Below are 22667 nucleotides of genomic sequence, written 5' to 3'. Positions count from 1 at the left end.
CAGTGCCACCTCATTTCGATGGTGCGATAGGGGAGACGGGGCCGCCACCACAATTTGACACAACTAATTTAGACCCGGGCTTTTATGACACCCCAGAATGTATTACCTTGCACTGGCGTAATAATAATGGAGAAGCATCAATCAAATGGACCCTGTGCACACATTGTGCAATAAAGCTTATCTCTGACTGCCACAGTCTGTCTGACTCAACCCGGCTCGGTGACAATGAGTCTGTGTGCAGTTCTCTGGCATCAGCTCAGTTAACACAGCATAAATATGCAGTTTAAGGGTCAATGACATTTTAATAAGCCTTCGGCTGACAGATCGAGCACTGGTGTTTGGGTATATGCACAGGGTGTACAGGGTGGCTTTGGGGAGACACTTTTATTGTTTCTTGCAGGTTCACACAACACTTTGTTGGCTGATTGTGTTCTTTCTCCTTCCTTCTCCTTTATATTCATTAATTTTACTGTGACACTACTGGCATCTAATTTTAGTCAATGAAAATAACATTTAGCTGATAAGAGTGCAAAATCAAACCAAATATTAAAACATGTCATATACTAATATTCAAAAATTTGAATTTCTCAATAAGAAGTCTCACCAAATCTGCATCTGTTTGATAAAAAATCAAGTAAAAAACAGTTATGTGAAATATTTACAATTTAATTTGAATTTTAAATTCTATTTGAATATATTTTAAAATCCAGTGTACTCCTGTGATGGTAAAGCAGAATTTTCAGCAGCCATTACTCCAGTCTTCAGTGTCACATGATCCTGCAGAAATCATTCTAATAAGCTTATTTGGTGCTCAAGAAAAAATATATATATCGTATTATCAATGTTGAAAGCATTTGTGCTGTTTAAAATTTTCTGTGATTCAATTTTTGGGGGGGGTTTATTGATGAATAGAAAGTTCAAATGAACAGAATATTTATTTTACATTTTTAATGCATTCTTGCTCAATAAAAGTAGTAATTTCTTTTAAAAAATCTCAATGACCCCAAACTTTTGAATGATAGAGTATATGAATTTAAATTCATCAATATTTAATATTGAAAAAACTACTACTTTTTCCATCCTCATGTGAGTGCATAATGTCCAGCTGTGTTATATTTCATATTTTTGTAAACAGTATGTTTTAATCAAAATTGGTTAATTAATACCATGAAAAAGTTCCCATATTTTTCAGATAAGCCTTGCCCCTTTATTTGCCTGTACATGTATTTACTCAATCTCTCAATTACTTAGTTTTTGCCATCTTTCTTGACAAAGTTCTTTTTTCCACTTTATTTTCTCTGCAGCCCGTCTCAAAGTTCCTTTTGTGGTGTAAACAGTGATGTCATGGGTGGTGAACACCTGGAAATCTCTGGAGCTCATGTCACAGTGTGTTTAGATGAGACATATGGAGGTGTGCTGGCTCAAAGCCCTCAGCATAGCAGGAGATGACCTATTTGTTCGAGCTGATTAATATCCCTGGCTGCTGAACTCAGGGTTACATGTTCTGGTTGGTATGGCTGCCTGCTGATAAGTACGGCTCTGCTGATTTTCAGACTACATCAAGAATGCCTTTCGTTGACAAATGTTATCAATTTAAGGCAAAAGGCATTTGTAATCTGCTTTAATACTATTCTTTTTGTTGAAGTTTTGACTGTAGAGTCACCAAACATGGCAGCTTTTACCTTCCCAGTTTTGACAGCAATGTCAAACGATTGTAGCACATTGGACGAGATTGTGTTTGGGAGTCCTTGTGTCGATCAGCTTTAATTGTTGCCATGACAGGGTCAGAGACCCCCTGCCATTTGGAGGCAGTCAGGCTGGTCTATAAAGGCTCCAGTTGGGCTAGAACAACATTAGCTTCATGCAACCAAACTTTCCGCCACACACCATACATGTATGCCAGGTTCCAACAGTGAATTCTCTCTCTAAGCTCCACAATATCTTGGCTATAGATCTAAACTGGCACAGATCTAAACTGGCAGTATGCAGAGTTAACTTCAAACTCCCTGACACCAGGGACGAATGTAACTAGCATCACCCGTTCTCTCATTAAACAACACACATCTAAAGCTGCAAATTTAATCTAGCCATACTGTAAAGAGTTATAATCAGAGCTAAGTAGGCGGACAGGACAATAAGACATAGTGGCTCCAGTCATTATCACCAGGGATATTGAATTTGATCCTCTTGCCTACAAACTGAGATACGTTGTCTTAGCGTAATGGGTGTTGTCTATCGGGTTAAGAGTTGATTGTTAGGCGTCATCCATATTGATCACGTGATCAGTTATGGCTCAGACTGGACATTACATGAGTTGTTGGCTCATGATAAGAATGTGTGTTTGTGTCTGTGGGTGTGTTTTAACACCCTGTATCCAAGTAAAATACCAGTTTACTGACAATGCAGTCACGATGGAGAGCATTCCAGAAATACCAGACATCACTAGCGACGTTTTGTGCAACTGTGGAGTTAAATGTGGTTAGGCTAACATAAACGTATGTCCACTGTATGAACCCGATGACGTATTAAAGGAACCATGCAGTTTTTTTAGCATACACAACAGTTCAGAAGTTTGGGGCCTGTAAGAATATTTATTTAAAGAAATGTATACTTTTATTCTGCAAGGATGCAGTAAATTGATCAGAAGTGACAGTGAAGACATTTATATTGTTACGAAAGATTTCTATTTAAAATAAATGCTATTATTTGAACTATCATGGAAAACATGTATCACCGTTTCCACAAAAATATAAAGCAGCACAACTGTTTTCAACATTAATAATAGTTTGATAATAGTTTCTTAAGCACCAAATCATAATAGCATAATTTCTGAAGGATCATGTGACACTGAAGACTGGAGTAACGGCTTCTGAACATTCAGCTTTGCCAGAAATAAATGAAATACATTTTTGGTGAAATGAAGACAGCGTTCATGAGCATAAGAAATCTTACCGACCCAAAACTTTTTAACAGTAGTGTACATAGCGTACAAACTCTTTCACATTGTGCGTCAAAACTTTCCGATAACCAGTCCAGCCGTATTCAACAATGTCCTGGCCCAGCTAGGCTTCTGTATCACACCCACATCCCAGCTGTCACAGACCCTGAGCTTTATTTAATGCCTTGTCTGGAGGTATACGGGCAGCCATAATGCCTGGCTCTGAAATTGTGGAACAGAAGAGGTGTTATATTGGGGGTCTGGCTGGGGCGAGGGTGGCTTAGGGCCCGTCACCTGCAGCGTGCTTGACTTGTCCATAAAGTAAGTGATGATTAGATTGTGGATTGGCCGGAGTGGCTGCAGGGCCGCCTTTAAGGTCTGGGTATATCATATGCTTATTTTTTATGGGGTTGAGTTTATGTTGGAATGGCTCATTCACACTTTGTTTGGTTTGCACTTTTCTTGACACTCTACTTGCTGCCGGTTGTATCGACCTGTGTAAACAGTAAAAGAAATAAAAGAACAGTTCACAAAAGCTTGATATGTAGTTCCCTGTGACAAGGCAGTAATTGTGTTCTTTAGTTTTCCTAATAAAGCTTGTTTGTTCCACAGCCAAACCTTTCTGGTTTGCAGAACCCTCCAGTGGCGTGTGTTTCTTGCCTGATCTGCAGTACAGCACTTGTTTTTGGTCTTATAACTCTTTAAAGAAACCTTTGGCAAATGTGAGAAACGTGGCATTTGAAATAATGAAAAGCAAAAACCATGCTGAATTGTGAATTTAACAGAGCATAAATCATGGTATGAAAGGAAATTTAGAGACCCATACCTAACAATGCCAACTAAAGCACAAACAGTGACAGGGACACTTTGTTCTGCGGGTTTGGGAAAGTTACGATCACCATGCATATTAAAGACATATGTGGTTACTGTAAAGGGCTTCTTACGATTGTTAAGCAGGCTGCTGAGAGAAGGGCTTAAATTGGCCTTAAATAACCATTTTGGGTCATTTCCACCAGGCTATGCATTGTACATAAAAACATTTCTTGACATCATTGTTAATATACTCACACCTATGTTTACATTTGCAATGTGTCTGTTGCAACATGATCTCACAGAATTCTGTGTAATGTGGCTTGAATGAATGAGGTCATAGATTGCTGTATTTGTGTTTGAACTAAGCTTGTTTGTTCTCTTTTATCCTAGGGTTTGTAAAGAGGGCTGGAACATTGTATGTTTTAGATTTGGGCGTCTTGTGAACTCAGTCGTGTTGGTGTGTGCTCCTTATGTTGGTTGGGTTTTGTCTATATTGTGGAGGCCTAATGCACCCAGAAAGATAAAGCCTGCAATCACCTAAGTTGTAAAGATCAGCAGATGATTCTGAGATGAGTCTTAATGAAAATCATAAAATGCAGAAAGGTTTCTTTGAGAGTTTTTGGTGCGGTTAGGGGATAGAAAAAAAAGTAGCTCAGTATAAAAGCAAAAAAAGTCAATGGAAAGTCCCCACCAGTGTACTTGTGTGTTCTGAATGTATACTTTAGTAAAACCCTGTGAAGAAAATGGTACATTTTTGTGCCCATCCTTATCTCCAGTCTCCCTGCAGAATCTTTATGCACAAAAAGCATTGCACTCAGGCAAAAACCACTCCACATCTTGTGGCACGGAGATACTCCGAAGATGTCAGCTCTCCCTAAACAATCGTAAAAGCTTTTCCATCAAAGCTGCTTTGTGTTGGGTCCAGCTTTCCCCCATCACTGTCAGCGATAGGGAAGCATTATCTGTCTTCAGAGACTGTAAGGTATTTCTATTTCATTCATTGAAGTGTTATAAACCTTTTTTGTCACTATTATAATTATTATATTTTTCAGTTGGAAACTTTTAAAAATTTTAACCAAGTTCCTAAGTGGATAAACATCAGCTCATCATCCCATTATCCAGTATTTACACGGGATAACAATTTATGCACATTTCATACATTAATTTTATCTAATGTAGTCCATGTTTGCTATTACATAGTGCCAGATTGTGTCCAAAGTCCTTAAGTAGGCCCACCAAACGTCTTGTCACTTGATCATTCTTTTTTTTTTATCAGTTTATAATAGCAGTTGAATGCTGATGGGCTGATGATTATCATTATTATTTTTTTAAATAATTATTGTGTCCAGCTAAACTTCAGCTCTTATATTTACTTATGTCACAGCGTACAATACAATACAATACTAACTATTCAAGCCAATATAAGATTTTTAGAGCTCTAATAGGCTTTTAGGAATAAGAAACTTTGGCCAGGAAATGTGGAGCCTTTGGTTGACATCTCCAAGACTTTAGGTGCATTATATCAAATCTTTCTGAAGCAGACAGTGGCCAAGAAGAACAGAGGTGACTGTCTACATTGCTGATTCATTCTTGTGTTGTAAATTACATTCCTACGTCATGTCCAAGCCAGCTTAATCCCTTACATTTGAATTAGTACACGTGTCACTGACCTTTTGATCTGGCCAGTCGGGATGGAAACTGCTCTGGTTACATCTGGAGCCCTTACGAGGGGCAACAACATGGTCTTTCAATCAGAGATCAGCATTTTTAGGGTCTCTTTCCACTACAGTATGTGGTTTGTCTGAAAAGCTGTCAGGGAGTTAAAATGGAAAAGTGAAAGGATTAGTGGCAGAGAAAAAAATGGACATTCGTCAGGATGAAGGAGGGACTGAACTGGAACTCACCGCACGCATTCGTCTTCTGATCTCATGAAACTTCCAGAGTGATTTCACAGTGTCCTGGTGCTTTTTTTGGACAGCAGTTGGAGCTTAGTGTCACATGGCAATCTTGTTTAGATGGGAGCTTTTGTTTCGGAATAATGTCGGTGACCAAATAACATGGTAATTTTCTTTTTCTACAGTATATGTCCTGCTGAAAAGGTCTGTATAATGAATTTCCATTCTCCAGCCTGGTTTTTGCTGGTTTAGCTAGTGAACGATAGCCACCATGGTATTTCTGAAGCTGGTTGACCAATAAATTCTTGTTAGTTTAGATAGTTAGCACTTAGCTGATTAAGTCAAAGTCATCTTTATTTATATAGCGCTTTATACAGTACAGATTGTGTTAAAGCAGCTTTACAGTGTCAAACAGAAAAATACTAGTGTGTCAATAATGCAAGAAGACAATAACAAAGATTCATTTTTCCATTTAAAGCCAATTCATTGATGATTCAGTGATGTCATCATCCAGTTCATCTCTCTTCCAATAGAGTCTGTGCAATCAGTCAAGTACCACAAGGCTCAGTACTAGGGCCGTTGCTTTTCACGTTTACATGTTACCCTTGGGAGATATCATCAGGAAACATGGTGTTAGCTTTCACTGTTATTCTGATGAACCTCAGCTCTATATTTCTTTGCAGCCTGATGAAACATATCAATAAAAAACTGGATGAGTAGTTATTTCCTACTGCTAAATTCTGAAAAAAAAACAGGTTTGAATTATTGGACCAAAACCTCCACATGTAATAACCTAAAACACTGTCTAACACTGCTACGGCAATCAGTTTGGAACCTAGGTGTGCTATTGATAGCAATCTTTTCTTTGAAAACCATGTTTCTAGTATTTGTAAAACTGCATTTTTCCATCTTAAAAATATATCTAAATTACGACCTGTGCTCTGAATGTTAAATGCAGAAATGTTAATTTATGCGTTCATTACCTCAAGTTTAGATTATTGAAATGCTTTATTGGGTGATTGCTCTGCGTGCTTAATTAAAAAAACTCCAGCTGGTAAACCTGGTTGATTGCCATGGTCTTTTTGGTTAAGCTGGTTGACTTTGGGTAAGCTAAAATCTTGCTAGTTGGGACAGTTTGTAGCCTGGTGAAGATACCAGCGGTCTTTGATATTGGTGATTATTTATAATGAACTAATCTAAATCTAAAAATAAAAAGAAATGAGCACACATAATTAAAAATCCAATACTGGCCAAAATAAATTCAGCATATTGTGCATATTGTACATTCCAACTATTTTCAGCACAGTTTCTTATTTAGCTTTCCATAAACTGTAGCTTATTTATCATGCAAGGTCCAATTCTGCACAGCAATCTTTGGCACACACTGGCATATCTGGTCGTCATAGAGGAGATGAGAATAATTTATAAATGGCTGATGAATATGGAGGAGGGGGAAAGGCCTGTCTATGGAGGATAAATGTTCAGCAGTGGCTCAGTCAGAAGGACAGAGACGGCAATAAGAAACCTCTTGAACCCTCTGTTCAGAACGACAAACTGCCTTCAACCAGGCAAATGCTTAGAGATTAACATACGCACTGCAGATCCAAAGGAGCAATTTCATTTCAAAACTCAATCCGCCAGCTTGAGGATTTGCATGGGTAATTAGCCGCACTGGCACTCATTTTTTTCCATCCATTCTTCTTTCCTTCTCTCTGCTCCTTCATCTATCTTAGTAGAAGTTATCCTCTGTTGTGATAGCAAAAGGAAAGAGAGCTGTAAACTAAATTAACCCAACCTGTTGTGTAAAAGATCCCATTACATATATATTCAGCCACTTCTTTGCTGGACATATTAATGCATAAGTGATGTGAATTGTCACAGTAGTTATTATTTCAATTTAAAGGTGTCATATGATGCGATTTCAAGTTTTCCTTTCTCTTTGGAGTGTAACAGGTTTGTGCATAGATAAGAACCCCGAAGTTGCAAAGACTAAAGTCTCAAAACCAAAGAGATATTCTTTATAAAAGTTAAGACTCGACCACACCCCCCCTAAAATGGCTCATTCAAACACGCCCCCACATGTCTACGTCATGGTTTGGGGAGATTTGCCAAACACCGCCCAAACGTATGTGTTTCGTTGAGAAAGCGAAACTACTTTGTTTGGGTTTCCAAAAGAGGACACAACTAGAAATTAGTGGTTAAGTTGTATTTACAACTCTGTTCCAGAACAGTTCAATATTCGAGTGTGTGCATCGCATTTTACGGAGGACTATTTCCTGAACCTTGGAGTAGCCTGCCAGCTGTGCTCAAAGACTGTTTCTATAAAGTGGGGCAATTTCAACTTTGCAAGGACAGTCTGGTGCTTCTGACTCACAGCCTGCAAGTATGTTTTCATATTTAAAGAATTTGCCACTGACTATTCAAATGCGAGTTTTGAGCAGTGTAGTAGCGCTTGTAGTTTGTTGTTTCTACGATCACAAATGCAGACATGGTAATGTTTACCATGTAAAAAGACAGTATGCCATTATAGCCAGTAATTATGTCCCCACTGGATGCAACAAATTCCTTGTTTATAATGGGTTTTATTGTTTTTGTGTCGTCGCGCCGGGACACGGCATCCCAATATGGTAAGGGGCGTAACATTTCCGTCTCACACTTGAGGTATTCGGCTAATCACAACGCACTGGATAGCTGGCCAATCAGAGCACGCCTCGTTTCTCAGAACGATGAGCTTTGTAAAAACCGGTGCGTTTCAGAAAGGCAGGGCATAGAGGAGCAACAATGTGTTTTTTGAACCTTAATTTAAACCGCTTAAACACATTGCATTACACCAAATACACAAATTAATGTTCTTTTTAGCAACGTCATATGACCCCTTTAATAGATTAATGATGGGTTGACTCGGATTTGGCTTGCAGTCATTTAGCTCACACTAGAACTGAATTCATTATGAGGCATATATATGCTAATTTCCAGTTAAATAGGCTGGACTATTACCTATATATATATATATATATATATATACAGTGTTGTGAAAAAGTGTTGGCCCCCTTTTAAATATTAATCAAAGATAACAAAAGTAAACACAACATGCAGTTTTTAAATGAAGTTTTTTATTATGAAGGGAAAACAAAACCCAAACCCACATGGCCCTGTGTGAAAAAGTGCTTGCCCCCTAAATCTAATAACTGGTTGTGCCACCCTTTGCAGCAACAACTGCAATCAAGCGTTTGCGATAACTGGCAATGAGTCTTTCACATCGCTGTGGAGGAATTTTGGCCCACTCTTCTTTGCAGAATCGTTTTAATTCAGCCACATTGGAGGGTTTTCGAGCATGAATGGACTGTTTAAGGTCATGCCACAGCATTTCAATTGGATTTAAGTCCAGACTTTGATTTGGCCACTCCAAAACCTTAATTTTGTTTTTCTTGAGACATTCAGAGGTGGACTTGCTGCTGTGTTTGGAATCATTGTCCTGCTGTAGAACCCAAGTGCGCTTGAGCTTGAGGTCACAAACTGATGGCCGGAAATTCTCCTTCAGGATTTTCTGATAGAGTACAGAATTCATGGTTCCATCAGTTATAGCAAGTCATCCAGGTTCTGAAGCTGCAAAGCAGCCTCAGACCATCACACTACCACCACCATGTTTGACTGTTGGTATGATGTTCTTTTTATGAAATGCTGTGTTGGTTTTACGCCAGATGTAATGGGACACACACCTTCCAAAAAGTTCAACTTTTGTCGCATCAGTCCACAGAATATTTTCCCAAAAGTCTTGGCAAATGTGAGACGAGTCTTTGTGTTCTTTTTGGTCAGCAGTGGCTTTTGCCTCAGAACTCTCTCATGAATGCTGTTTTTGCCCAGTCTCTTTCTTATTGTTGAATCATGAACACTGACCTTAATTGAGGCAAGTGAGGCCTGCAGTTCTTTAGATGTTGTTCTGGGTTCTTTTATGACCTCCTGGATGAGTCGTCTTTGTACTCTTGGAGTAATTTTGGTAGGCCGGCCACTCCTGGGAAGGTTCACCACTGTTCCAAGTTTTCTCCATTTGTGGATAATGGCTCTGACCATGGTTTGCTGGAGTCCCAAAGCCTTAGAAATGGCTTTATAACCAGACTGATACATGTAAACTATTTTGTTTCTCATCTGTTTATGAATTTCTTAAGATCGAGGAATAATGTGTTGCTCTTTAAATATGCTTCACTTTGTCAGACAGGTTCTATTTAAGTGATTTCTTGATTCAACAGGTCTGGCAGTAATCAGGCCTGGGTTTGGCTAGTGAAATTTAACTCGGCTTTCTAAAATAATGTGGTTAATCACAGTTCTTTCATGATTTAATAGGAGGGGGCAAGCACTTTTTCACACAGGGCCATGTGGGTTTGGATTTTGTTTTCCCTTCATAATAAAAAACTTCATTTAAAAACTGCATGTTGTGTTTACTTGTGTTATCTTTGATTAATATTTAAATTTGTTTGATGATCTGAAACATTAAAGTGTGATAAACATGCAAAAAATTAAAAAAATCAGGAAGTGGGCCAACACTTTTTCACACCACTGTATATATATATATATATATATATATATATATATATATATATATATATATATATATATACAGTATAATACCATTCAAAACACATTCAGAAATTTAGGGCAAGTAAGATTTTTTTTGTTTGTTTGTTTGTTTGGAAGTAATTGTTTTATTCAGCAAGGATCCATTACATTGATCAAAAACAACACTAATGACTTTTACGTTGTTACATTGCTATTTCACATAAATTCTCTTTTTTTTAAATTCAAAATATAATATACAATTTTCACAAAAATGTAAAGAATATAAACAATATGAAAAAGGACAACTGTTTCAACATTGATAATAAGAAATGTTTCTTGAGTACCAAATAAGCATACAAATATAGCCTTAAGGGATAGTTCACCCAGAAATCTAAATTCTGTCATTAATTACTCACCCTCATCTGTTTCCAAACCCTTGAGACCTTTTTTCATCTTCAAAACACAAATTAAGATATTTTTGATACATCAGTGGTTCAACTGTTTTTTATGAAGCTACGAGAATACTTTTTGTGCACAAAGAAAACAAAAATTATGACTTTATTCAATGATTTTTTTTCTTCCGGGTCAGTCCGCTGCCATTCACGAGAGTAGCATGTCGCATGCATGTGCTGCTGCTGATGTAGAACACGCATGCGCTGCACCTTGTTTACAAGCAGAGGAATGCACACGCATGCTTTGTGGTACTCTTGTGAATGGCAGCAGACTGACCCTTATTCTGTTCCCTTATTCTCTATGGAGGGTCAGAAAGTTCTCGGATTTCATCAAAAATATTGTGTTCCGAAGATGAACGAAGGTCTTACGAGTTTGGAACGACATGAGGGTGTGTAATTAATGACAGAATTTTCAATTTTGGGTTAACAGCTTTGCCATCACAGAAATAAATTACATTTTTAAATATATTTTAAATATATTATTTTAAATTGCAGTAGTATTTCACAATATTACTGTTTTACTGTATTTGCAAATAAATGCAGCCTTGATGAGCGCTTAATTTAAAGTACCTATAATATAACAAATAAGTTAAAAATAATGAATTTTTCCCCCCTCCAAGAACCATATAGCTGACTAGTGAACACTAGCACACAGAAGACTATAAGGAATAAGAAGTGGATTCTTTGCTGAACCTAAGGCATTTCTAAGAGCCATTAAATAAGCTTTATTTGTAGGAGTGCTGCCCTGAAATGTACTCCACTTACAATCTCTTGGTGATCTTCTCCATTCTTTTTTTTCAGATACAGAGATACAGAGTGAGCTGGAACGAGATGGAGAACATAGCCATAATTACAAGTGAGGTTCATTTGAGTGCAGTATGCATTTACAGTATATGTATATCACTCTGTAGATGGGATTACCCTCATAGCCCTGCATCCAATTAGATAAACTGCCTTTAATAATTCAACCTAACCCACCGTTCCAGAATAATGAGTGAGATAATGCTGCAGTATCTCAGACACAGATGTAATTTATTGCTGAGAGAGCAGCATTTATGGAGAATGTGATTTTCTACAGGCATAATGAGAGTTCGGGAGTTCACCGCAAATGTTATGGACTTGATTCCTTTGGATGTGCAAAATGTTGCCGTGAGCTTTGTAAGTGCATTTAGATTAGATTGTTTTTAAAATTGGTTTATTGCAATAAGGTAATTGCTCAGATGAATCTGGTTGATAAAAATAACTTTTTTTTCCCCCCTTGCTATTATTATTCCGTTGGACTGAACTTTTATGATCATGATTGTTACCGAAGTAAATTGCCCTGCCCATAAGGTCTTTATAGGTCTAAAATATTTTGGCTTGAGAAAGGAAACAATAATGGCTAGTTTGGTAACGATACAGTAGTGAGGGAGCATTTTGTGGTTCTTCGTATCACTTTTTTTTTTCGTTTTATTTTATTTACTTCTTTTCCCTTTCATGTCTTTTCATCTCTTCCTCTCGCTTTCCATGTCCTTGACTGTCTGGCTCCTCCTGTAAACAGCACAGGAATCACATCTTGGCATTCCTGAAACAACACTGGATTTGATTTTACAACCCAATTAAAGTCAAGCTGTAAATCAGTGGGGCAGTAGAGCCTTTTCCCCTTCATTCTCTTTTCCTTTCCCCCCCTCCTTTCGCTTAGCACCTTCAGCAGAATTTAGTATCCCCGAAGGCTGTGAACCAATATCAGGACAGCTTATAAAAGCAACAGGACTGAGAACAGAGGCAGGACTGATGAGGGCGTTTACAGGGCAGCCAAGGATGCCACCCTTGAGGTTCCTAAATCACAAAGCTGTGATGGCTAGCAAGTGGCTTCATGGCTCTCGTCCATGGAGACCAGAACTCTTTCAGTCTTCAGCACTAAATCCTGGATGAGTCTGTGTGCTTTCAACTGCAACTAGAAACTTTATAAGCAACATCAGTAGTTGTAGAGGTCATTTTAAATATTAATGTGTGATAATTCCCTTCTGGATGAATACTATAAAAAGTATGTTGTTAAACTGCAATGAAAATACTGCACTGTTTCCATTAGAATTATGCTTTTGATTTCTGTCCTACATACTACATGATTGCTACTTACCAACTACTGCATACTACTTACATGAAAGAATACTATTTTGTTTGTGATATATTTTGTAAATTTGCATTTATTACAACAAATGATTAACTATTGAACTGCACATTGTGTAAACATCCAGTTAGTTGAGAATTCAGATGGAATGACTCTTTAGAGCAATTCAGATCTGTAACTTGTTAGTGATTTTTGACGCGGTTTATTTATTTGACTCATTGGCCCATTTAAAAGAACTGTCTTGTGAGTGTAATTTATTGCTAAATTAGACTGCACATGCAGCTAATGAAAACATCACATCCTTCTATTAACTGTTTGCTATGGAACTTGTTTCTGTCATGGGATTTTTGGTAATTACTACTTTTTATCTTGCAATTCTGACTTTTTTCTCACAATTTAGAATTGCAAGATGCAAACTGAGAATTGCTTGTTATAAACTTGCAATTCTGAGAGAAACAAAAGTTGGAATTCTGAGATAAAAAGTCACAATTACGTTTTTCTTTTCTTTTTCTTTTTTTAAATTCTCTTGCACAAATAAGCTTTCCATAGTTTGCACTTTTTGAATTACTTGTGGCACTGAGTCTTTTTTTATTATTTTTATTATTTATTATTTATTTTTATCTCAGAATTATTTCATTGTGTACATTACCATTTAAAAGTTTGGGTTCAGTAATTTTTTTTTTTTTTTTTCTATTTTAAGAAATTAACTGTTTTTTTAGTTTTTTGCTTTTTTTTCATCACTGGTAATAAAGAATGTTTCTTGAGCACCTAATTATCATATTAGAATGATTTCTGAAGAATAACATATATTAAAATAGAAGAAGGTGTTTTAATTTGCAATAATATTTCACAAGTTGTTTTTTTTTTATATATATAATAAATAAATAAATAAATATATATATATATATATATATATATATATATATATATATAATAAATACAGCCTTGGTAAGCATAAGAAACTTCTTTTAAAAATATTTAAAGATCCTACCAAACCCAAGCTTTTGAATAGTAGTGTACATTTATCAACATTTATCCAGTTTTTTCTTGGAGCAGCACTTCAACTGCAGTTAAACTTGAGACTGGTAGAGCAATATTTTATCAAGCTTTTGGCTACAGAATCAAATCCTATTTGGGGCAAGACCTGGACAGGAATCTCTATCAGTCTCATCATGTGGTATTCGGCAGGCACGAATACTCATGTGGCTTACTGATGTACAGTTTCCTCCAGCACACATCCGCTGCTAGATTAAACCATCTCGCTGTGTGGCGGTTGTTTTTTACACAACATCCGTTGCTAGGACAGTAATTGCCTGCTGTAATAAATCAAAGCCAATACAGGCGATTGTCATTTTTCATTAGCGCGACAACAGGTCAATGCGGGCTCACAGCTATTAGTCAGAAATTTCCTCTAATGGCATATCAATAACTCTGTGACACCTAGCGCACTGACTGACTGCATGATCTAAATTCTCTTTTCGTTTATAAAAGCCAGAATGAGCCTCATTTCATTTTAAGAAGAGGCGTGATGTGCATTAAAGCATTTGAAATGAAAATCTCACCCTGGCACTCACTTAATTGCTTAGTTTATATAACAGAAACAGAGGGTGGAATTTAAATAGCTTGAAGTCTATTTGGGCACACTGTCTTTTATACAAAAAGACAGCACATTCAACTGAAATTTGCTTATTTTCTTGTGGCCATTAATCTTTTACTTGTCATACACACACGCATATGCACAAACACTCATTATGAATACGCATCTGGCAATATGCTGTTCGTGACAAATGCGAGGAACACCTCGGATAGACAGTACGACAAAGTCAATTTGCCTCTAAGAGACATTTGAGAGAAATTAGGCCAATGCAGTCATTCTGCCCAGAGTGTTTGTCTTCAGACCCCAATGAATGAAACCTCCCAGCACTTTTTGTTCTGGGTCTTTGTCATGTCATTAGAAGCCTTACAGATGGAGTAATGAGGAAAGGCAGCCCTTCAGTCCAATTCACAATGCCAAGAAACTGCTTTTAGCCTTGGCGAATGATGTGCACAGGCCTAAGATATCAAATCAGGTCTATGTTGTCGCTTAGTTAGGCATTTTGCAGTAAATGACGTGACTGGTAGCAATTAACATGCTAATTATGCACTGGGAGACTGCTAAACATCACATATGATGCTATTCGCTATATGGAAAATACGTTTGTTTCTGTGTTATACCATCATCTTGAAATATTTTTTACGTGAGGTGCGTTCTGGCATTCGCTTGTCTTAATTTAACTCTTGATTTAATGTCTTTCACAGACTTTTGAGCCGAGTATGACCATCAGGTCTTACACGTAAAGCTCTGAGATCAGCAAATTTGATGACTGTTATTTTTTACTTAAGTGGACACCGATTGATTGAGGTCTCTTGGGAACGGGAAGAATAACATTGTGTTTTTGCACGCCACGGCTTAGGCCTCAATCAAGCAACAATTTGCACTTGGCACACCAGGTGAGCTGATTTTACAGACAAATAATGACGAGTGTGATTAGGACCGAAGTTGAATTTAAAGCAGTCTGTCTCCATGACCTCTTGGTCTGAATATGACTCCACATTCCTCGGGCTGGAGGTCTGAAGCGCTCCTCTCTGTCCGCAGCTCTGCAGCAGAGAGATCTCTACACCTGGGTGCTGCGTACTTGTGACATGTTGACGCAGCTGTGGTTTCGGCAGAGAGTTTTAGATGGCAGGCACACCACAGTGAACTTGCACCTGTGGGATTGTGGGTAGATGTACAGTCTGAGTTCAGAGCCTTTGACAGCTGGTCCATTCTCTACTATATTCGATTCCTGGTTACAATGTCAAAAGCTGTTGCTGTCAAATGCCGGGGTTAGTACTCATATATAGCACTTTTGACCAATGATTACACTAAAAACAATTTATAAACTAGATTTAAAATAAAAGAAAACCATATTTTCTACTCGTCTTTTGTTTTGTTTTTTTAAAACAAAGAACTAAAAATCAAGGTTATAGTTAAACACTTACACTGAGAGAAAATGTGGACAATTTTGAAAAGGTTTAACTGAAGAAATATTAGGCTTACAATTTAATAAAAGCACTTAATACATTAATTTGTTAACACTATACATAAATGTGGCATGTATTAAGGTTAGTTAGCTGCATTAGTTAACATGAACTAACAATGAAAAATATTTCTAAAGCATTTTTTTAATCTTAGTTAATGTTAGTTTTTACATTTACTAATCCATTATTAAAATCAAAAGTTCTTTCGTTTTGTTTAAACATTAAGATAAAAAACAATATAGAACTTAAAGACAACGGAACAAAACTGAAAAAATAAAATTAAAAAAATTAAAATAATCTTTTAAAAGGTGGGAACATATGGAAACTTAATCATTAACAACACAAATGCTATATTAAAGCTCAATAAAAGCTTAGCTTGTACTGAACCCTGAATATTCCTTAAAAAAAGAGATAGAGAGAGAATAAAAGGGATCCAAAGGGATCGCCCAGGACTAAAAATGAGCATCAACAAGTGCTCAGTGATTCAGAGGCACATCTCCCCTGCAAAACCTATTAAGTAACATTTTTCTGATCTCAGAACAGTAAAAAATAAGCGGTAGAGGAGGGGAGGTCAGCCCTGAACCCAACAGGAACAATGCTGATAATGCAGGAACATAAATCACTGGAGCTTTCTGCAGGCTCTCTCATTCAACACATATGCCTCTAGTCAGTGAGGCCTCCTGGGACTTCATGATTCGTTCCTCAGCTGAGGCCCCTTACCTGCTGGGTGGCAAGGCTCTTTAGTAAGTCGTGTCGGGGCGATGAGTCATTAGTGGGTGCTTTTCCTCTGTTGTCGGCATTATGGGATATTAAACATAGCTACTGCCCTTGGTGGGCGGAGACACTCGGCACAACACATTACATTCGCCTGTCGTTATAGGCTGTAATGACCATGGAGTTTTATGGTGCGGTGATATGAGGCAGTCAAGGCAGTAATGCTGGTAGTTTGATGTGGGCAAGAATGCTGAGATATAAAGTGTTTTCCAGATATTGAGAATAAAACTGAGAAGGTTTTATATATATATATATATATATATATATATATATATATATATATACTGTGTATATATATATTATGGCATGCTGTTCAGGAAATTGTGGTATTTATAATATGAAGATTGAATATATGGAATGAAAGTATGAATGTATGGAATGAAACTTGAATATATTGAATGAAAGTCTGAATATATGGAATGAAATTTGAATATATGGAATTAAACGAATATATTGAATGAAAGTCTGAATATATGGAATGAAAGTCTGAATATATGGAATGAAAGTCTGAATATATGGAATGAAACTTGAATATATTGAATGAAAGTCTGAATATATGGAATGAAAGTTTGAATATATGGAATGAAATTTGAATATATTGAATGAAACTTGAATATATTGAATGAAAGTTTGAATATATTGAATGAAAGTTTGAATATATTGAATGAAAGTCTGAATATATGGAATGAAATTTGAATATATTGAATGAAACTTGAATATATTGAATGAAAGTTTGAATATATTGAATGAAAGTCTGAATATATGGAATGAAACTTGAATATATTGAATGGAAATTTGAATATATTGAATGAAAGTTTGAATATATTGAATGAAAGTTTGAATATATTGAATGAAAGTTTGAATATATTGAATGAAAGTCTGAATATATGGAATGAAATTTGAATATATTGAATGAAAGTCTGAATATATGGAATGAAACTTGAATATATTGAATGAAATTTGCAGCGTATGGAATTAAAATGCAAATTTGACAGTATTTAATGAATAATAATATACTGTAGCTAGTTATATTCTTGTTATCAGAACAATAGTTTTCTGAATTGAATGACTTTAAAAATATTTCCTCAAATTTTCCAATACTTTGTTGAACTAAAAATTTTGGCAACAGCTGATCATATACCAAACAAACAATATAAACAGTTTGGAGTGTACATCCCATCATCTTGATATCCCATCATCTCAGACATTTCACACAGTGTTAAATCTGACAGCATTTTGATTTAGTTTTAGTCATATTTTAGTCATTTGAATTGTTTTAGTTTTAGTCTAAATATAGTAGATTTATTCGACTAAAATCTACTGAGTTTAGTTAAACTGTGATGCATTTAAGTATCACACAACTGTTACTTGAATACATGACTAAACTGACAGTTTGACATAATTGTGTGTGCATTTTGACAATTCAAGTGCAAAAAGACACAAAATAGAGCTAAATTCTGTGCTCATCAGGGCCTAACGCATACGTTTTATTTGCTCTAGTTAACTATAATAATCCTGATAGTAACATTTATTTATTGAATAATATGTCAAATAATGTCCTTAGTCTTTCCTTCCTGTGACTGGAATCCCTGAAACAAGACCGAAATACACCAGAATTCTTATTTGTAGGCTGTTCATTCAAGTTCATGAGGGAGATAAAATATGCATTCTTACAACCGTCTAAAACACATTACCATATAAACATTGTAAAGTAAACATCGCTATAATTAATCAGCATTAGTTCATAAGCAGTTGCCCGTCATAAATGTGTGCTATTCATTTATTGCAAACCGCTCTGAATCAGTTTGAAGTGCTGTTGTTCGAGCCTGTAGAACATGCAACAGCGCAGAGTTTTCCCGCGGTTAGATCAGAACGTTACAGTTCATATGTGCACGTCTATCACACAGGACGTCAGTTCTGACTGGGAATTTCCGTCTCATTTTTATTTGTCGACAAAAATGGCATCGATGTAGATTACTACAGAACTACACAAATGTGCTGTTCACACAAGCAAGTGTTCCTTTTTGTTGTTTGTTTTTTTTTTTTACCAGTAAGATACCGTTCACTTGTTTCAAAATACATACTCTTTAATGTCAATCATCCACCCAATTCAAGTTTTGTCCCATATATTCAAACTTTTATTCTATATATTCAGACTTTCATTCCATATATTCAAACTTTTATTCTATATATTCAGACTTTCATTTCATATATTCAAATTTTAATTCCATATATTCAAACTTTTATTCTATATATTCAGACTTTCATTTCATATATTCATACTTTCATTCCATATATTCCAGTTTCATTCCATATGTTCAGACTTTCATTCAATATATTCAAACTTTCATTCCATATATTCATACTTTCATTCCATATATTCCAGTTTCATTCCGTACGTTCAGACTTTCATTCAATTTATTCAAGTTTCATTCCATACATTCAAGTTTCATTCCATATATTCATATTTTCATTCAATACATTCAAACTTTCATTCCATATAATCAAGTTTTATTCCATTCCATATACTCATATTTTCCTGAATGGCATGCCATAATATGTATGTGTGTATATATATATATATATATATATATATATATATGTATGTGTGTGTGTGTGTGTACAGTATAAAATGTTGTCAAGAAATGTAATTTAATTTATTCATTAATTAATGTGCTGATCAGTTAATCACAAATTATTTGCACATCAGTTTGGGCTGAGAAATTACTCCCCGAAGGATGAAGTCATTATTGTGTTAAATGAGAAAAGCATTTAATAGAAATTACTAAAAAAGTAGCTTATAAAAAAAGCTACCCTTTTTTTTTTTTTTTTTTGAAAATGAAATTAAACTAAAACCACCAATAGGTGGCAGCATGTCACTGTGTTAATGAGTGAGTCATTCAGTCATTCATTCAACCATTCAAATAATTTGTTCAAACAGCTGATTCATTCATTAAGATTCATTCAGACTGTCTTTATGAATGAGTCACTGAATCACTGGCTCACTCGATTCGTTCAAAAATGTGGATTCATTCAGTAATGAAACACTGCTGTGTTGCTCTGAGATGCACAACAGTTCAACTGTGGCTTTGTTTGGAACAATATTCATTGGTGAAATTAAACATAAACAGACAAAGAAAAACAGCACTTGCTCTCTCGCTTGTGAGATATAGCTTAAATATATTATATGATATAAATATATAACAAAATCCCATACAAGGGCATTTATTAGCCCTTGTATCTTGAATTTTAGGGCATATGACTGCCTTCTAATAGGCTAATAGGAGAGAGAAAGTGTCACCCTTTATTGTAAAGACTAGGGATGCCATCTGTTAGCAGGCCTCCTCTATGACATGGTATTGTGTTTACAGCAATATAGAACAAAAGCGTTTATGCATTCGTCAATAATGCAAATCTGGGGTCAAGGAGTAATTGGCCTCTAATAAACCAGATGACAGTCTCTTATTCCCCTCTGAGGATTAAACAAGCATTTTGGTTTAAACTGCAGACTTTATAGCACAGCTGTGGCACGTCAATCTAAGAATGCTTCTGGTTAAATTATGTAAGTTTGAGAAGCCTTTCCAATGTTTATAAAATGTAAAAATATAAATCGTGCATGAAATATCTGCCCTGGAGTAAGAATTACATATTATGTGCTCTTTGCTCGTTTTGTTTTATTGCTGTTATTTTTGATGACAAGGCAAATTCCATCCACCTCAAACTTAATTAACTCATATTGTGACAGCCTTCCCAGGACAACAGGAGGAAATTAAACAAAACACCAGTAAAAGTCTCTATATGCTTTATTTTTAGGCAGTGCCATTTCTGTTTGGGCAAAACAGAATTCCTTCTCTCTGAACTTTACCACAGATGCCAGTCTGAAGCACAGCAGAGAGGTCAGATACAAAAATTACAAAACCGTGTGGTAACAGTGTGCTTTTTTTCTATAATATGTGTTTTGGTGTAAATAGATACTCATTTTACTGCAAAGTAAAAGGTACAGTGACCGCACTTTAAATACTATACTCAAGTGTCTGTTTATAATAACCGACAGCTTTTTTCAAACATTAAATGATGGTATGAAAACAATGGTCCCTTGGTATAAACTAAATCCAAAATCCATTGCTTTATGCATGCGAGCCGGCGAGTGAATTTGTTTAACAGTAGGAAAGAAGAGGAAATGAACAGTAATTCACGCCAGTATAATTTTATATTTTTCATATGTGTATGTGCTTGTCATTTCGTTTTTGGATTTAAAAAAAATTTTTTTTTATTTTTTATTTAGCTACTATAAATAAAAATTAAATTTTATTTCAGTTTTAGCAATTTTAGTACTTCATACTAGTTAACTTCAACCAAGGCAATATTTCTATTTTAATTTTTAAGTTGAAGTTTTTCTTGTTTTTCTTGTGTAATATATATATATATATATATATATTAATTCAGCTTTATTTCAATTAATGAAAATGTTTTCATTTTATTTAACATAAATAATACTATGCTTCCTACTTTAATTTAATAGCTGCACACACACACACACACACACACACACACAAATGGTATAGGATTTACTTTATAATCATATGTGAAATTTTCTAGCAATTTCTGAGTTTCAATGGCAACTGGCAAATGGCAACACGCTGAATTAAATGTTAATTTATTTGATGGAAACAGTACAAAATTGCTTAAAATGTAAAATATATTTAAGTCTTCTTGTTTTATTGACAGCTCAGATTTATTTATTTATCTCCAAAATGATGCTCTTAGAAAATTGTATTATAACTATATTTGAGACAAAGTTGATATTTTCAAACAGATGCTTTTTGTAGATGATTATTTAGAAATCTCATACGCTAACGGAGCAATACAATTTTCAAAAACTATATATTTTTAAGGCAAGTAGTAAGTGTGTTTTAGTGACAGGCATTAACACCGTCCAGCACTACAGTCAACTGTTCTTCTTCATGGAGGTAAATGCAAATACCCACTGGGGACATTTTAAACCCCCCTCTGTTGCTGGGACGTTTGCCAGCACTATCACACACAAAAGCCAGAGCTGTTGTCCTTGACCACACCAACATCTTTAACGCATCTTCCCAAGGACACATCTTCAAAAACACAAAAACAACTTGATTTTCCCTTCCTCTCTGAATTTGTCTTTGTGCATCTCCCATTCTCTCTTTATCTCCTCTGGTATTGTGCTCCTCAAAGGCAGCGAATGAAGATTAATGTGTTTGCTTTAATTAATATGCGCTAGCTGATTAGGAACAGGGAGGTACAGTCTTGTTCTTGGGCTGGGGTTTTGAGAGAAGACGAGGGACGTGTGTGTGTGTGTTATAGAGACAGACAGGTGGTGTTGATGGGGATGCCTGATTCAGTGTGCACCTTATTTGCATACACTTGCAGACAACCATCTGTGCTAATAGCCTCTGAGATGTCTCTATTAGGCTCTAAGCCACGTGTCAGTGCCAGGAGAACCGCACCCATGTTGTACCAGTGTTGAACCGGCACCAGAGTCGTTGTAGGTTCCATCTGATGTCATCTAGTGATTCGTGGAGCTATGAGAAAGAAAATCAGATAATATTTCAAGAAAGTAGGGCAGTGGAACTTTAAATCAATTCTCAAACCTATGGTTGGATCCCTGTTCGCAAGTTTATACTTAGTATGCAAGGTATGATGGTAAAGTTCATCCTTCTAAGTGCTTTTAAGTTTTTGAAAAAGACCAAATAGTGTGCCATCCAGGCATTTTCTTTCAATAAATTATCATTTAAGATGTTCTTATCCTAGTGCTTGAAATTAACCTGTTTAAGTTCTATACTATGCTGTTCACGGTACCAGGAATTGGACTCTCTTTGAACTAATTTTTATTTTAGACGTTAATGTGATTGCAATTTTTAGTCTTTACCTAATATTATTATTATTTTTTTATTTTTTTATTTTTTTTTGTGCAATTAATCATTTTAGGAAAGAAACAAAATTCCATGTAACAAAATTAAAAATAAAAAAAACAGTATTGTTTACTGTAAAAGCAGTAATATTGTGAAATATTACAATTCAGACGTTTTTTATAT

At 35.7% G+C, this 22667-nt stretch overlaps 1 protein-coding gene across 1 annotated transcript in view; it reads left to right on the top strand.

The window, feature by feature from the left end:
* The first annotated feature begins 7192 nt into the window (after nucleotides 1–7192).
* Nucleotides 7193–22667, top strand: part of LOC131551412 (proline-rich protein 36-like) — a 38099-nt gene continuing 22624 nt past the window's right edge. The window contains exon 1 of the mRNA XM_058794357.1: nucleotides 7193–7304. The gene's annotated coding sequence lies outside the window, so the exon portion shown is untranslated. The remainder of the gene's footprint in view (nucleotides 7305–22667) is intronic.

This window comes from Onychostoma macrolepis, chromosome 12 (genome assembly GCF_012432095.1).
Source record: "Onychostoma macrolepis isolate SWU-2019 chromosome 12, ASM1243209v1, whole genome shotgun sequence".
In the NCBI taxonomy this organism is placed as follows: domain Eukaryota; kingdom Metazoa; phylum Chordata; class Actinopteri; order Cypriniformes; family Cyprinidae; genus Onychostoma; species Onychostoma macrolepis.
Note: the sequence above shows the minus strand (reverse complement) of the source record. Positions and strands in the feature narration are given on the sequence as shown.